We start from the raw sequence: 17,645 nt of genomic DNA, 5'->3' as shown, positions 1-17,645 counted from the left end.
CATTCTGATGGCACTTTGTTCTGTTCTTCACTGTCGGGAAAACAAGAAGAGCACCCCCTGGACCTAACACACGCCCCCCCACTCTGGGTCTTCCCACCCAGGTCTTGGGTAAACATTTGAAGTAGAGTGGGTCAAGGTGGAACATAAATCAGTATTTGAACTAAGTTAAGTTTGTTGGGTTAATTAGGATAAACATGTCTTTTGAGTTAACAGTAGTAAATGTGAAACTTCAGAATTTTTACTTCAGGTCAAAGTTATTTGTTATTTGTTAAAATCTGTTAAAATTTGTTGAAATCTGTTAGCAAAGAGATGACTAAACTGATGGTTAATTGTCTGTCTCGAAGTTTTAATAGGTAATTATTAAAGTAGCTTTCAAAGTCTTTGGTAACCTGAAACTTTAAACCAAATGGGGTAAAATGCTAGAGTGCTGGTTGCTGGAACTAGGTTTGTGCTTTTGAAATCTGTTGATAAACATGTTTTGTGCTTAACTGATTGATAAATTTGCCATCTAAAGAATTCTGTTGTAACAGTTCACAACTGGTTTATATTTAGTCTTCAGTAGAGGTTAAGGTATTTCTAAGAGTACAAAATTCTAAGTGTAACTAAGATAGAAGGAAATAAGGGAAGCAACTCTGTATGTAGAAAAGTAGGAGATAAGTAAAAGGAGAGGAAAATACCAGATGCCTGATCCTGTTTGAATAAGAAAGAAAGGAAAACAGCCCCAGGGCCACTGTCTGAGCTAAATCCATTTGTAAAGAATGGAAGGGAAGATTGATCACCTCCCGTTAGCCAGGGATGGGGGGGGGGGGTGTCCAACCTGTTTGAATCTGAAGAATGCCTGACTGTGTGAATCTATCTGTATGGCTCCACCGCTTCAGCCACAGAGTCTGCGTGGGCTGCACCCTGAGTCTCGCAGGGCATCATATGGCATAACGGTCATCTACTCCACGGAGTAGCCTGGTCTGGGGCTTATACGGACAGACCTTAGCTAAGACGATCCTAAGTTCCCACAAGGGACGCGAGCAGGACAGCATCTGAAGGATCCCCCTCCCTTTGTCTGCGACGTCATTCACGATGGGAGGGAAACCCAGAAAACTCACTATCTTAAGACTGCATGCTTAAAAATAAAAAGGAAAGACAGTGGTATAAAAAACTGGTTTTCTGGGTGGCTCAGTGGGTTAAAGGCTGTGCCTTCTGCTCAGGTCATGATCCCAGGGTTCTGGGATCGAGCCCCACGTCGGGCGCTCTGCTCAGCAGGGAGCCTGCTTCCTCCTCTTTCTCTCTCTCTCTCTCTCTCTCTCTGCCTGCTTGTGATCTCTGTCAAATAAATAAATATTAAAAACAAAAACAAAAAGCTGGTTTTCTCTCTGTTTAATAAAAGGGCAAAGTTTTCTTAGGTTAATAGATCTGCTAAAAAATGTAAATGGTTTTCTCCTTGCCTGCCCAGAGTTTTTAATGAGATCTCTTTAGCTCATAAGGCTTCTCCTTGATATGCTAAGTTACTCGGGAGTACTGCTAAACCAATGATAAACCTTGGGTTACTTTTGGGTAAATGCCATAACTACTCTAGAGGTTCTATACATTTCCTAGAGTTTAATGTTTTGATAAGAGTCATCACTTGGTATTTAACCATATCTATTCTGAGTTTTTGTCATTTGTAATTGTTTTAATTCTCTTGTAAGATGAATTCTGCCTTAAAGGAAATTCATATGGGAAGACTTTCAGGACAAATACAGGTCTTTGATACGTTAAAATCCTGGGAACTGAAATGAGTAAGAATTTACAGAAGTAAGGGCTGCAATCGGACTAAAACAGAATTAGTAACATGGGACTAGATGAATTGAAAGGTTGTAATGTTGTGTTTCTTAATGTTTTGTCTTATTTTAAACATGACTGGTTCTGTAATGTTTGCTCCTCCAGACTAGGGAAACTTTTTCTTAAGTTATGTGTAACTTACAGAGATGTAAAAGTACTCATTTGTAAACAAATCAAGGCATTCAACTTTTCTCTCAATCTGAACCCTCTGAAACCAAAAGGTCTCAGTAAGTATTCTTTCTTCCTTGGCAATCAGTCATTTGCATAAGTTCAATAAGAATCTGTTCTCCTTGTAACAGGACACCATTGGAAACTCTGGTTATTTTACCAGGGCTTTGACTGGAATACCATATTTGAAAAGACTCAGATACAACCAGACAACTTGAAGGAACTAAGGTTGACTTTATAAAACCTAGAGCCATAAAGCCCTTTGGAACTGTTGGCCTGATACCTTGCTTACAGAGTTCCCAGCAGCCTCACCAGGTGAGTAAAGAATGCCATTTCCTGGAGGCTCAGTATACTCTGGGCACCTCAGGAAGAGTAATTCGCCCAATCTGACAGGTATTGCAGGCATGTCCAATGGCAAGTACGTGGCTTGGCTTCTGGCCCAGAGAGACTACTAAAAGTTCAACCTAGAGATTCCTTATAAGAAGTTCCAGCAAAGCAGATTCTAAAAGACTCATATGATTACTTACTATTCTTGCTGAGCTTATGTAAATAATTAAGCCAAGTTTGGTAAAACTGGACTTGTTTTTCAAATGAATTAGTCCTATTTGGATATCTCTGGGAATGAAGGTTATTTTAGAGAGAAAAACTAGGTTTTAATAACACACCCTTCTGGATGTTAAATTCTAGATTTGATTGTCTTTAAATATTTATTTACCTAAACTAGATAACTTGAGGTAAACTTCCGAGAAGTTGCATGATAACTCATGTAGACGATCTTGCCTTTGCCAGTCAGTCAGCCCCAGATATAAGGAGAAAACTTCAGAAAATTGAAGGATTTGAAAGGAAGAATCTGACTGAGTTAGTGGGAATAATGGAAATAGCCGCTGAGGACTATGGGTCATGCTTGTGGGGGACGAGAACTCTCTTACAGATCCTGCAGGAAAAAGGGTAGCAGGTGTCAGCAATAAAAGCACAGCTTTGTCAGAGCCACACCACTTATTTAAGCTTTGTTCTCCATGAGGGAGTTTCTTGGGATGGGGGGCTACTACAGGTTATGGATACCACGGTTCGCAGAGACAGCACAACCTCTCTACGAACTGGCTAAGGAAAGACTCACTATGGTAGAGTGGACAGCTGAAGCAGAAGGAGCATTTGGGGAGTTACAAACAGCCTTACTGAGTGCCCCAGCATTGGCCATCCCAGACGTTACCAAGCCCTTCCACTTGTATGTGAATAAAAAGGCAGGGGTGGCTAAAGGAGTTTTGACTCAAACTCTGGGGCCTTGGCAAAGGCCAGTAGCCTATCTTAGCAAGAAGCTAGATCCAGTAGCATCTGGGTTCCCCCTTGTAACCTCATAATTGCTGCCATGGCCCTCCTGGTCAAGGATGCAAGTATATTTACAGAAATGGACTAAATTAGACTAAAAAGGGGATTGGGCTAAGACTAGAACAGGAAAGTTAATTCTTCCTCGAAAACTAGAAGAAATTAGTAAGCCAAATACATCAGGGCACTCATTTGGGGACATGCAAAGCTTAAAGAGCTTATGGACAAGCAGTTCCAGGTTTCTAAATTAGGGAGTTGGCTCAAGATGTGGTTGATAGATGTACTCAATGTCAGGTGGTAAATGAGGAAAGAACTGGAATGGGAAGAGGGAAAAGAGAAAGAGGTAAGGAACCAGGAATTTATTGGGAAATAGATTTTACAGAGATGAAATCAGGAAAATATGGGCACAAGTATATTTTAGTTTTTGTAGATAACTTTTCAGACTGGGTAAAGACTTTTCTGTCATGGCATAGTCAGTAGGATGGCAGGAGTGATAGCCAAAAAGCTACTAGAGGTTTGGGTTACCTCTTGCGATCGGGTCAGAAAACAGCGCTGCATTTGTGAGTTCAGTCTCGCAGGCTTTGGCCAAAGCTGTGGACACTAGTTGGGGGCTACATTGTGCTTACCGGCCCCAGAGTTCTGGCCAAGTAAATGAATTGGACTCTTAAAGTGACCTTGACAAAGTTAATTCTGAAGACTGGTGGTGAATGGGTGGATCTCCTTCCCTTTGCCCTCCTCAGGGCACGATGTACACCCTACCCTACTTAAATAAGGTGACCCCACTTGAAATAATGTTCGGGAGACACCCCACCCCTCTGCCCTTGATTACAAGAGGTTGCTCTAGCAGAAATGACTGCTCAGTCTGTACTCCAGTCACTGCAGGCATTACGGTCTGTCTTAAAAAGAGCCCATTCAGGGATCCGGACACGGCCCATGCAGAGACGGAGACGGAGGTGGAGCCACATCCTTACCAACCCAGGGACTTGGTTTGGATACACCGCCACCAAGTGGGAAACCCGGAGCCTCGCTGGAAGGGATCATTTACTGTCATTCTGACCACCCCCATGGCAATAAAAGTAGAAGGCATCAGGGCCTGGATTCACGCGGGTCACACCAAATGAGCAGAGGACAAGAATGCCCCCCAGAGGTGGATGCTGCTGCCGTTGGACCCCGCCAATCGTGGACTAAAACTAAGACTTAAAAAACAATGAATTCATTAAGTTCATTGTTTCCCCTGTAGTTAAGATATAGGTGAGAAGGGGGCGCCTGGGTGGCTCAGTGGGTTAAGCCTCTGCCTTCCGCTCCGGTCATGATCCCAGGGTCCTGGGATTGAGCCCCACATTGGGCTCTCTGCTCAGCAGGGAGCCTGCTTCCCCTTCTTTCTCTGCCTGCCTCCCTGCCTCCTTGTGATCTCTGTCTGTCAAATAAATAAATAAAGTCTTAAGAAAGAAAGAAAGAAATAGACAGGGAATCCAGGTCCTAAGCTGCTACAATATTTGTCAGCTAAAAACAAAAGCTGTTTGAGAATCCCACAAAACAGGAAGGCCAGTCTGGCCTGAACAATACTAGCCAGCCTCTGAAGAGTCCTGCCAATTCTTTGTTTTGTCTTTGCTTTCTTTAAAGCTGCTTCCTCTTTGGCCAGGAGTTACTCATCCTTTCCTAAAGCATATTTACCAGCAGTGACACATTAAAAAACATGCCAAAAAAAAAAAAAAAATTCCTGTAGTTGTTCCCTTCAGTTGCACTGGCAGAGAACTCGACTTCCTATCCTCTTTGCTGAAGCACAACCTGTTTGTGTCTCAGGCTCTTCCTTACAAAATGGTTGAAAAGTCTCCCAAAGACCCCAGCAGACTGCGCCATTCCAGCTTATCAGAATATACATTATCCCGCTCGATACGCGTTGCTTAACTCTTACTGCATTTATTTGGAAAGCCAAGATTCTAATATTAAAATACCTAAGAGTAAAACCCCTAGGAGTAATGCATTCCAGTTACATGTTGATTTGCAAAAAGTTCTTTTCTCTGTTGAAAAAGTCAACCTTTCTCCACACTACCTTCTGCTATACAGGCTGATTCCAAGACATTTGGAATAAACAACAACAAAACTAAAAATATAAACAACCTACAGATGTATGCTTCTTTTGAAAATTTACCCTTGTCTTCCACTTTCATACACTCTTGTCCTTCCTTTTTATGTAGTCATCAGTCCCTTTACAATGTCGAAGGAATCTCTTCCCATAACCTCTGACCTTAACTGTGGCTTAGCCCTTTATTACCTTATATCTGTGTTCTAAGTATTCTCTGCCAACAGCATTCACTCCTCTACTCCCACCCAAACCACCCTACACCTTGACCCCAGGATTACCTTTATTCCAGAACCACCAAAGTCTTTCTGTATTACCATTGCCTGTTGAAAAGCATCTTTACGGAAAGCATCGTGTCCAAACTCCTGAGCCTGAGAAGCATGACCACCACACCCTGGTGTTAAGAGGCCTTTCCTGCCTCTTCTTTTCTAAGACAGCCAGGCTGCCATGCTAGAGAGTCCACGTGCATCTTATTTTCTCACTTCCGTTCCTTTGCTTGTCATCTTGCATCCCATGCCATTCCCCACTCTTACACTTTCAAATCACATGTTCTAAGACTAACCTACTCTATGAAGCCTTCCTTGACCACTCCAGCCCCCAGTGGTCTCTCCGAACTTTGAGCTCTTAACACTTATTCTCACTTTCATTCATTGGCAATTTATCACTTATTCCTTCTTACACGCTTCCAGAACCACCATCTCATAGTATCATCTTTGAGATGTTTACATCTTAATCCCTCAGCTAAATCAATAGTTCTTCCATTCATTCAACAAATACATACTAGGTTTACTAAATGCCAGATACTATGCTAGGTATGGGGAGAAATTCATTCTTTTCTCTTTATAGTGTAGTGTTGTTTTTAAATGCATAACAAGTAGCTTTAAGGTAGGACTATTCTTTTTTTCTTAAAGATTTCACTCATTTACTTGACAGACAGAGATCACAAGTAGGCAGGGAGGCAGGCAGAGAGAGAGGGGAGGAAGCAGGCTCCCTGCTGAGCAGAGAGCCCGATTCGGGGCTTGATCCCAGGACCCCGGGACCATGAGCTGACCCGAAGACAGAAGCTTTAACCCACTGAGCCACCCAGGTGCCCCGGTATGACTATTCTTTTAAAGACCCCTATCACACTCTGCATCCAATGGAGAAATCTGCCAAGTACATTAAATAATACTAACGGGCTGATAAATATTAGTTTTTCCTGGGTCTTTAACAGTATAGAGTTACTAGCTGCTGCGTGAATTCAACTGGACTTCCTACCTACTGATACTTTTATAGAAATCACATTTTAGGGCGCCTGGGTGGCTCAGTGGGTTAAGCCGCTGCCTTCGGCTCAGGTTGTGATCTCAGGGTCCTGGGATCGAGTCCCGCATCGGGCTCTCTGCTCGGCAGGGAGCCTGCTTCCCTCTCTCTCTCTCTGCCTGCCTCTCTGCCTACTTATGATCTCTCTCTGTCAAATAAATAAATAAAATCTTAAAAAAAAAAAAAGAAATCACATTTTTTTTTTAAAAGATTTTATTTATTTACTTGAGAGAGAGACAGTGAGAGAGAGCATGAATGAGGAGAGGGTCAGAGAGAGAAGCAGACTCCCCATGGAGCTGGGAGTCCGATGTGGGACTCGATCCCGGGACTCCAGGATCATGATCTGAGCCGAAGGCAGACGTCCAACCAACTGAGCCACCCAGGCGTCCCAAGAAATCACATTTTAATATCACCATTGGTGTACTACCAAGTGGTATAATCAGGGCTGGATCCTAGGCTCCTACTTTTTAACTAAAATCTTTTTTCTTTTTTAATATTACAGTTTTATTTGAAACTTCATTCTCACCTTGAATATGCAAAATACAAACTCCACAAAATGTTCATTTTTTTACTTTGGAGTTTATAAATATATGAAATAGAAGTTTGCTTAAATTTATATTACATATTTATTAGGTAAGGAACTATATAAAAAAAAACACATTTTAATCCCACATTCTTGGGATTAAACCCTTGGGCAAGTTATTGCACACCTGAAACCACAGAGCATAATAGACTGTTTGCATAAAGGTCATAATACAGTTAACCTTAGTTTTTTCAGTGTTCTATCACTTTCTAAAAACTGAGTAAAGTTTCAACTTTAAATCAAAAGCTTAAATCACTTATTTAATTACACATTTAAAATTAGATTGACAAAATTAGTCTCATACTTTAATAGGCCAAATTATATTAAATAATAAAATAACAAAAGAGGTGGTGAACATTCTTTAATCCCAAATTCTTTTCAAGTGGAAGAATTCACATTCAAGCTTTAACACTAAGAAAACTGTATGTAACCCCTGAGCACTGTTGGCAGATACCCTAGCAACTAGTTGATCTAACCTAATTTGGAAACCAGAGATTTCTGTAGATTGATTTCTTGCCCTGGCCCTAATCTGTAATTGATTTGGTACCTTCAAGAGAGTTACTGTGATATCCATGCATTTACCTCATGTATTAGCTAATTCTTTTTTTTTTTTAAAGATTTTATTTATTTATTTGACAAAGAGAAATCACAAGTAGATAGAGAAGCAGGCAGAGAGAGAGAGGGGGAAGCAGGCTCCCTGCTGAGCAGAGAGCCCGATGCGGAACTCGATCCCAGGACCCTGAGATCATGACCTGAGCCGAAGGCAGCGGCTTAACCCACTGAGCCACCCAGGCGCCCTGTATTAGCTAATTCTTACGCTTGCCGACCAAAGTCTGCAATTTTTTCTAGCCTTGATAGAATGCTGCCGTTTTTGTTTGTTTGTTTTGCTTTGTTTTTTAATCGTGGGAGGTAACCTTAATATAATTGTCATTTTGGTTCTATTTTTAAAGCTTTTAAAATTTAATAAATTCTTTATTCTTTCATATTCTTGCTTTTAGGACCATACTTTTTCTGATACAAAAAGGATATCAGATTGAACATGGATATTTGTTTATAGTTTTATCTATGTGGCCACAATTTTCAAAGTAATTTTTTCCTTATTTTGTATTTTTTAAAGTAGAGTTTTTTATTTTTTTTTATTTTTATTTTTTTTTTTTTAAGATTTTATTTATTTATTTGTCAGAGACAGAGGGAGAGAGAGCAAGTGAGCACAGGTGACAGAGAGGCAGGCAGAGGCAGAGGGAGAAGCAGGCTCCCTGCCAAGCAAGGATCCTGATGCGGGACTCGATCCCAGGACCCTGGGATCATGACCTGAGCCGAAGGCAGCTGCTTAACCAACTGAGCCACCCAGGCGTCCCGAGTTTTTTATTTTTTAGAGCAGTTCCAGGTTTACAAGAAAATTGAGTGGAAGTTACAGGTTCATTTTATTGTGCTTTGCAGGTAACTACATTTTTACAAATTGGGGAGGTTTGTGGCAACCCTAGGTCAAGCAAGTCTATCAGCAATATTTTCCCAAAAGCATTTGCTTACTTTGTGCTTCTGAGTCACATTTAGGTAATTCTTATAATATTTCAAACTTTTTCATCATCATTATATTTGTTCTATTGATTTGTGATCAATGATTTTTGATAAAACTATTGCAATTGTTTTGGGGCACCACCAATCATGCCCATATGAAACCATAAACTTAATCAATGTGGTATTCTGACTGCTCCACCGATGCTGTTCCTCTGTCTCTCCCCCTCTCTTTGGGCCTCTCTGTTCGAAGACACAACAATACTGAAACTGGGCCAACTGATAACTCTACAATGGCCTCCATGCGTTCAAGGGAAAGAAAGAGTCATGCATCTCTCATTTTAAATCAAGCTAAAAATTATGAAGCTCAGTGAGGAAGGATGTCAAAAGCCAAGATAGGCTGAGACTAGGCATCTTGTGCCAAACAATTAGCCAAATTGTAAATGCAAAGGAAAACCTCTTGAAGGAAACAAAAAGTGCTACTCCAGCGAACACATAAATGATAAGAAAGTGGAAGATCCTTATTGCTGATATGGGGAATGTATGAGTAGTCTGGACAGGTCAAACCAGCCACAGTATCCACTTAAGCCAAAATCTAATCCTGAGCAAGACCCTAACTCTTTTCAATTCTGTGAAGGCTGAAAGTGTTGAGGAAGCTACAGAAGAAGAGTTGAAGTATCAGAGATTGAGTCATGAGATTCAAGGAAAGAAGTCATCTCTATAACATAAAAGGACAAGATGAATAGAAACTACAGAAGACGTAGCTAAGATAATTAATAAAGGTGGCTACACTAAACCGCAAATTTTCCAAGTAGACGAAACTGTTTTCTACTGGAAGAAGATGCCATCTAGGATCTTCATAGCTAACGAGAAGTCAATGCCTGGCTTCAAAGCTTCAAAGGCAGGCTGATTCTCTTATTAACTGATAACTTTAAATAGAAACCAATGCTCACAAAAAATACTAAGGTTTTTAAGAATTATGCTAAATCTACCTGCCTATGTTCTAAAATCAAACAGCAAAAACTGGATGACAGCATATCTGTTCATGATATGGTTTACTGAATATTTTAAGTCCACTGTGGAGAACTACTACTCAGAAAAAAAAGATTCCTTCCAAACCATGACTGATAAAGTACCCAGTCAGCTGAGAGCTCTGATGGAGATACACAATAAGATTGATGTTGTTTTTATGCCTACAAACATAACATCCCTTCAGCAGCCCCTGGACAAAGAGTAATTTCAATTTTCAAGTCTTATTATTTAAGAAATACTTTTCATAAGGCTATAGCTGCCATATAGATAGTCATTCTGCTGTGGATCTGGGCAAAGTCAATTACAAACCTTCTAGAAAGGTTTCACCATTCTAGATGCCATTAAAAACATTTGTGATTCGGGGCACCTGGGTGGTTCAGTGGGTTAAAGCCTCTGTCTTTGGCTCAGGTCATGATCCCAGGGTCCTGGGATCCAGCCCCACATTGGGCTCTCTGCTCGGCAGGGAGCCTGCTTCCCTCCCCCTCCCTCTCTCTGCTTGCCTACTTTCGATCTCTGTCAAATAAATAAATAAAATATTTTTAAAAACCACAAACCAATCAAACAAACAAAAAACATTTGTGATTCATGGGATGAGGTCAAAATCCCAACATTAACAGGAGTTTAAAAGAAGTTGATTCTAATCCTCATGGATGACTTTGAAAAGTTCAAGACTTGAGGGAGGGGAGTTAACTGCAGATGTGATGGAAAATGCAAGAGAACTAGAATCAGAAATGGAGCCTGAAGATGTGTCTGAATTGCTACAATCTCATGATAAAATTTGAATAGATGGAAGAGTTGCTTCTTATGGATAGCAAAAAGGATGTGGTTTGGTTTGGTTTTTTTTTTTTTTTTTTTTTAGATTTTATTTATTTATTTGACAGAGATCACAAGTAGGCAGAGAGGCAGGAGGGGGCAGGGGAAGCAGGCTCCCTGCTGAGCAGAGAACCCGATGAGGGGCTCCATCCCAGGATCCTGAGATCATGACCTGAGCCAAAGGCAGAGGCTTTAACCCACTGAGCCACCCAGGCGCCACAAAGATGTTTTCTTGAGATGGAATCTACTCAAGATGTTGTGAAGATTGTTGAAATGACAACAAAGGGGGCACCTGGGTGGCTCAGTGCATTAAGCCTCTGCCTTCAGCTCAGGTCATGATCTCAGGGTCCTGGGATAGAGCCCTGCATCCAGTTATCTGCTTGGCAGGGAGCCTGCTTCCCTCTCTCTCTCTCTGCCTGCCTCTCTGCCTACTTGTGATCTCTCTGTCAAATGAATAAAATCTTAAAAAAAAAAAAAAAAAAGAAATGACAACAAAGGATTTGGAATATTACATAAATTTGTTTGCTAAAACAACAGCAGGGTTTGAGAACATTAACTTCAATTTTGAAAGAAGTTCTGTTAGGGGTAAAATGTTATTCAAACAGCATTGCATGCCACAGAGAAATGTCATATGAAGGGATGAGTCCAACTGATGCAGCAAACTTGACTGTTGTCTTATTTTAAGAATTTGCCATGACTACCCCAACCTTCAGCAACTATCGCCTTGATGAGTCAACAGCCATCAACACTGAGGCAAGACCCTCCACCAGCAAAAAGGACTTGCTGAAAGCGCAAATGATGATTAGCATTTTTTTAGCAATAAAGTATTTTTTTCCAAAGATTTATTTATTTTAGAGAGAGAGAGAGAGAGAGAGCATGGGTGGGGGGGAGGGGCAGGGGAAGAGGAGAAAGAGTTCCAAGCAGATTCTGTGCTGAATATGAGGCCTGATGCGAGACTCAATCTCATGACCCTGAGATCATGACCTGAGCTGAAACCAAGTCAGATGCTCAACCAACTGCACCATCCAGGTGTGTCAGCAATAACGTATTTTTTAAAATTAAGGTATGTACTGGGTAGATCCTTCAGCCTACGGATTCAGTCCCTGGGCTTTAATAAAACTACTTTTTTGCAACAACAACAACAAAAAGGTAATAATAAGTAAGATATGTACTTTGTTGTGTTTTGGGTTGTTTTTTTAAACTTTTTTTTTTTAAAGATTTTTATTTATTAATTTGACAGAGAGAAATCACAAGTAGACGGAGAGGCAGCCAGAGAGAGAGAGAGAGGGAAGCAGGCTCTCCGCTGAGCAGAGAGCCCGATGCGGGACTCGATCCCAGGACTCTGAGATCATGACCCGAGCCGAAGGCAGCGGCTTAACCCACTGAGCCACCCAGGCGCCCTAAACTTTTTTTTTTTTAAAGATTTTATTTATTTATTTGACAGAGAGAGATCACAAGTAGGCAGAGAGGCAGACAAAGAGAGAGGAGGAAGCAGGCTCCCGGCTGAGCAGAGAGTCTGATGCGGGACTTGATTCCAGGACCCTGGGATCATGACCTGAGCCAAAGGCAGAGGCTTTAACCCACTGAGCCACCCAGGCAGCCCTTTGTTGTGCTTTTTTAAGACATAATCCTACTGCACACTTAATAGACTACAGTGTAATATGAACATAACTTTTATACGCACTGGAAAGCAAAAAAAATCATTTAAATTGCTTTATTATGATCTTTACCTTATTGTGATGGTCAGGGTCTCTCAATATCTCCAAGGTATGCCTGTAAAGAGATTACCCATATATTCTCTACTCCCTTCACAAATACACTCTCCTCCACTATTAACATAACCCACCAGAGTGGTGCATTTGTTGATCAATTGATGAACCTACATTGACACATCATAATCACCCCAAAGTTGATCATTTAAATTAGGTTCACTCTTGGTGCTATACATATTACTTTTTTTTTTTTTTTTTTTTGGTCCTTGGTCTATTCTACTTTTTAAAAATTATTTTTCATTCTATAGATTTTGACAAATGTATATAATAACATGTATCCACCACTGTAATATCATACAGAATAGATTTTCTGCCCTAAAAATCCTACTGCCATGACTGATCTTTCTACTACCTGCATAGTTTTGCCTTTAACTACTGGAATCACACGGTACGTAGCCTTTCCAGATTACCTTCTTTACTTAGTAATTAAAACATAAAGTTTCCTCAGTGTCTTTTCATACCTTGATAGATCATTTCTTTTTAGCACTGAATAATATGCCATTGTCTAGATGTACCACAGTTTATCCATTCACCTACTGACGGGCATCCCGGTTGCTTTCACGTTTTAATAACCATGAATAAGCTCTTATAAACTTCCACGTTCAGTTTTTGTGAGAACAGGTTTCCAACTCCTTTGGGGTAAATATTAGAAAACACAACTGGTAGATTCTATGGTAAGAGTATGTTTAGGAAGTATGTTTAGAGTATGTAAGGAAGTGCTCAACTGTTTTCCAAAATGGCTGTTCCAATTGCATTCCCATAAATGAATGAGAGTTCCTATTTCTCATATCCTGGTCAGCATTTGGTGTTGTCAGTGTTTTGGATTTTGGTCTTTTTAATAGGTGTGTAGTAAAGTCTTTTTGTGGTCATTGTTATCTTTAAAAGATTTTATTTATTTATTTGATATATATAGAGAGAGAGTACAAATTGGGGGTGTGGCAGGCAGAGGGAGAGGGGGAAGCAGGCTCCCCATTGAGTAGGGAGCCTGATGTGGGGCTCAATCCCAGAACCCTGAGATTGTGACCTAAGCCAAAAGCAGACACTTAACTGACTGTGCCACCCAGGCACCCCTTTTTGCTGTTTTAATTTGTAATTCCATAATGAGATATGGTGTGAAGCACCTTTTCATACATTTATTTGCCATCAGTATAGCTTTTTTAGTGAGGTGTCTGTTCAGGTCTTTTGTGTGTTTTTAAATCAGATCTTTTGTTTTCTTAGTGTTGAGGTTTTGTTTTTTGTTGTTTTGTTTTGTTTTTAGATTTTATTTATTTATTTGATGCAGAGAGAGGAGATCACAAGTAGGCAGAGCAGCAGGCAGAGAAAGGGAAGCAGGCTCCCTGCTGTGCAGAGAACCCAATGCGGGGCTCGATCCCAAGACTCTGAGATCACGACCTGAGCCGAAGGCAGAGGCTTTAACCCACTGAGCCACCCAGGCGCCCCTTAGTGTTGAGTTTTAAATGGTTTTTGTGTATTTTATTTATTTTTTTTTATTTTTTTAAATTAATTAATTAATTTATTTGACAGAGAGAGATCTCAAGGAGGCAGAGAGGCAGGCAGAGAGAGAGAGAGAGAGAGAGAGAGAAGCAGGCTCCCTGCTGAGCAGAGAGCCCGATGCGGGATTCGATCCCGGGACCCTGAGATCATGACCTGAGCTGAAGGCAGCGGCTTAACCCACTGCGCCACCCAGGCGCCCCTGGTTTTTGTGTATTTTAGATAACAGCCCTTTATTAGGTATCTTCTGCAAATATTTCCTCCCAGTCTGTGGTCTGTCTCCTCATTCTCTTGAAACTGATTTTGGGTTTTGGAGGTTTTTTTAGTAGGCTCCACCCCCAGCATGGAGGCCAATGTGGAGCTTGCAATAACGATCCTGAGATCAAGACCTGAGCTGAGATCATGAGTCAGACACTTAACCAACTGAACCACCCAAGCACCCTCTACTCTGCCCAGTATTGTTTTTTGCAGGCCACATATTTTTAATTTTGATCAAGTCCATCTTATTAATGACTTTTATTCATGAATCATGCCTTTGGTGTTATATCTAAGAAGTTATTGCCACATCCAGTGTCCTCTATCTTTTCTCCTATGTTATCTTTCAGGAGTTTTTTGTTTTTCATTTAGGTCTATGATCCATTTTGAGTTAATTTCTGTGAAGGGTATAAAGTCTTTATCTAGATTAATTTTTTTATGGGAAGGTCCATTTGTTAGCACCATTTATTGAAGACTATCTTCAATAGTCTGTAGACTATTTGCTCCATTGTATTGCCCTTGTTTGTATGTGTGTGTGTGTGTTTTGTCAAAGATAAACTGACTATGTTTACATGGTTCTCCTTCTGGGCTCTCTATTCTGTTCCATAATCTATTTTTCTATTCTTTCATTGATAATACCACACTGTCCTGATTATCGTAGCTTGATAGTAAATCTTGAAGTCAGGTAGTATCAATCCTTTTACTTTTTCTTTTTCTTCAGTGCCATGTTGGCTATTCTGGGTTTTTCACTTCTGTACAAACTTGAGAACCAGTTTGTAGGTAACCATAAAATAACTTGCTTAGATTTTTATTGCAATTGCATTGAATCTACAGTTCAAGTTGGGAAGAACTGGCAACTTGATAATGACTGGTCTTTCCATCAATGAACATGAAGTATTTCTCCTTTTATTTAGTTATTCTTACAGTTCATTCATTAGACTATTACAGCTTTCCTCATTGCAGATTTTGTTCATATTTTGTTAGACTTATAACTAAGTATTTTATTTTGGAGATGCTAATGTAAATTGTATTTTGTTTTTAATTCCAAATTCCACTTGGTTGTTGCTGGTACATAGGAAAGTAGTTGACTTTTGTAGATTAACTGCAAACTTGCTATATCACTTACTACCCCTAGGGGTTTTTGTTGTTGATTCTTTTGATTTATTACATAGACAATCATGTCATTTGCAAACAAAGATGGTTTTATTTCTTCCTTTCCAATTGGCCTAACTTTTGTTCTTTTTTAAAAAGATTTTATTGATTTATTTGACACAGAGAGATACAGTGAGAGGGGAAACACAAGCAGAGGGAGTGGGAGAGGGAGAAGCAGGCTTCCCGCCAAACAGGGAGCCCGATGTGGCACTTGATCCCAGGACCCTGGGTTCATGACCTGAGCCAAAAGTGGGCATTTAACTGACTGAGCCACCCAGGTGCCCCTGTTCTTTTTCTTGTCTTACTGCATCCATCACTAAGATTTCCAGTATAATGTTGAAAAAGAGTGGTGAGAAGGGACATTCTTGCCTAGTTCCTGATCTTATTGGGTAAGCTTCTAGTTTCTCACAATTAAGTATGATGTAAGCTGTAGGCTCTTTGTAGATGTTTTTATCAAACTCAGAGAATTCTCCTCTATTCCTAGTTTACTGAGAGTTTGTGATGATGAATGAGTGTTGGATTTTGTCAAATGTTTTTTTGTGCCTCTGCTGATATGATTATGTGATTTTTTTTTTCTTCTTTAGCCCTGTTGATGTGATGGATTACATTTCAAATGTTGAACCAACCCTGCATATCGGGGATAAATCCCAATTGGGTATAATTCCTGGTGCATAACTCCAAGTGATGTGTAATTCTTTTTACACATTGTTGGATTTAATTTACTAATATTTTGTTGATAATTTTTACATTTATATCATGAAAGATATGGGTCTATAGTTTTCTTTTCTTCTAATGTCTTTGTCTGGTCTTAGTATTAGGATAATGCTGGCCTTCTAGAATGAACTAGGAAGTATTCCCTTGGCTTCTATCTACAAGATATGGTAGATAGGTGGTATAATCTTTTTTAAATGTTTGGTGTAATTCCCCAGTAAACCCACCTGGACCATGTACTCAGTGTTTTAGAAGGTTAGTAATTACTGATTCAGGTTCTTTAACATCTAGTCTTTTCAAACTGTTGACTAGGTCTTTTTTTTTTTTTAAGCTTATACTTATTTATTTGACAGAGAGAGCACAAGTAGGCAGACCAGCAGGCAGAGGGAGAGGGAGAAGCTGCTCCCTGCTGAGCGGAGAGCCTAATGCACAGCTCCATCCCAGGACCCCAAGATCATGAACTGAGCCGAAGGTAAATGTTTAATCTACTGAGCCACCCAGGCACCCGTTTTGTTTTGTTTTGTTCTTTTAAAGGGAAGATAATTTTATTGCTTTTGGTGGTCTCAATACAGAGTCTGGTTATCTAATTCTTATCAGGATGAATTCTCAATATTATATATTCTAAAATTAAAGTTGTTATCTTAGGCATACTCAAAAATTAATTGATTTATGTCCAGTGACTGGATAATCTAGATCTAGGGACTAATTCTAGTAATATGTGGACATTTTAATTAATTAATTAATTAAGTTTCATTATTAAATATATAATTATTAAATACATAATTAAATGCATTAAATACATAAATTAACAATGTATTCACTATTCATTTTGTTCTTCCTTCAAACTTGTAATTTCACTAGCAAGCTACAATATTTTAATTACAAGTTTAAACAAACAAAAATATTTGTACATTAAAACAGAGCATTATAGACCTATTTCTATGATCCTAGCAATTAATATAGACAGCTTGGAAGAAAAAAAAAGTTCTGGGTCAAAATCCCTAGACTGTGCTCTTTGCCTCTTTTGGCAAATTCTTAAATATAACTATAAGCATACTAACTAAACTTAAACTGATACACCTAATTATAAAACCATAACAGTTGGCTCAGGGCACATCAGAATCACTTGGGGTACTTTCAAAAATTAAGAATCATAAACAAATACATCCTCAGATGAGATTCTGATTCAGTACACAATAAGTCAGAAATCTAGATTTCGACAGAGGTGGGGTGGGTGGAGGCCTGGCTGGTTCAGTCGGAAGAGCATGTGACTCTTGATCTCAGAGTTGTAAGTTGGAGCCCCACATTGTATGTAGAGATTACTTAAAAAGAGAGAGAGAGAGAGATTTAGATTTAAACAAACACCACCAGGTGATTCTGATTCTGATACAGAATCTGATTCTGATAGTCTATGTGGACCACACCTTTTAAAGCAATGTGTAAGGGTAAGACAGGGTAGATTTGATCAATATTTCCCTCCTCTTTAGTGTGCTACAGTGGGCCCAAAATTGCCTGAGAAAATAATTGACTGGGCCTTCTATGGTCTGGTTTCCTTGACATCCATGAAAAGGTCTCAACACTAAATGGTGAGTAACTGTGAGCTACACAGAGAGGAGAACTTAAATTCACTCTT

At 39.8% G+C, this 17,645-nt stretch overlaps 1 protein-coding gene across 3 annotated transcripts in view; it reads right to left on the bottom strand.

The window, feature by feature from the left end:
* The window catches only part of ABCG2 (ATP binding cassette subfamily G member 2 (Junior blood group)), a 159,723-nt gene that overhangs the window by 119,736 nt on the left and 22,342 nt on the right, over window positions 1-17,645 (bottom strand). The window contains exon 3 of one of the 3 annotated variants that reach the window (XM_045079385.1): window positions 12,362-12,404. The exons of the other annotated variants lie outside the window; for them this stretch is intronic. The gene's annotated coding sequence lies outside the window, so the exon portion shown is untranslated. The remainder of the gene's footprint in view (window positions 1-12,361; window positions 12,405-17,645) is intronic. 3 annotated transcript variants of the gene reach the window in all.

The sequence above is a fragment of the Mustela putorius genome, unplaced genomic scaffold (genome assembly GCF_011764305.1).
Source record: "Mustela putorius furo isolate JIRA1106 unplaced genomic scaffold, ASM1176430v1.1 tig00000382_pilon_pilon_pilon, whole genome shotgun sequence".
Classification (NCBI taxonomy): domain Eukaryota; kingdom Metazoa; phylum Chordata; class Mammalia; order Carnivora; family Mustelidae; genus Mustela; species Mustela putorius.
The sequence above is the reverse complement of the archived record's forward strand: the minus strand, read 5'-3'. Positions and strand labels throughout refer to the sequence as shown.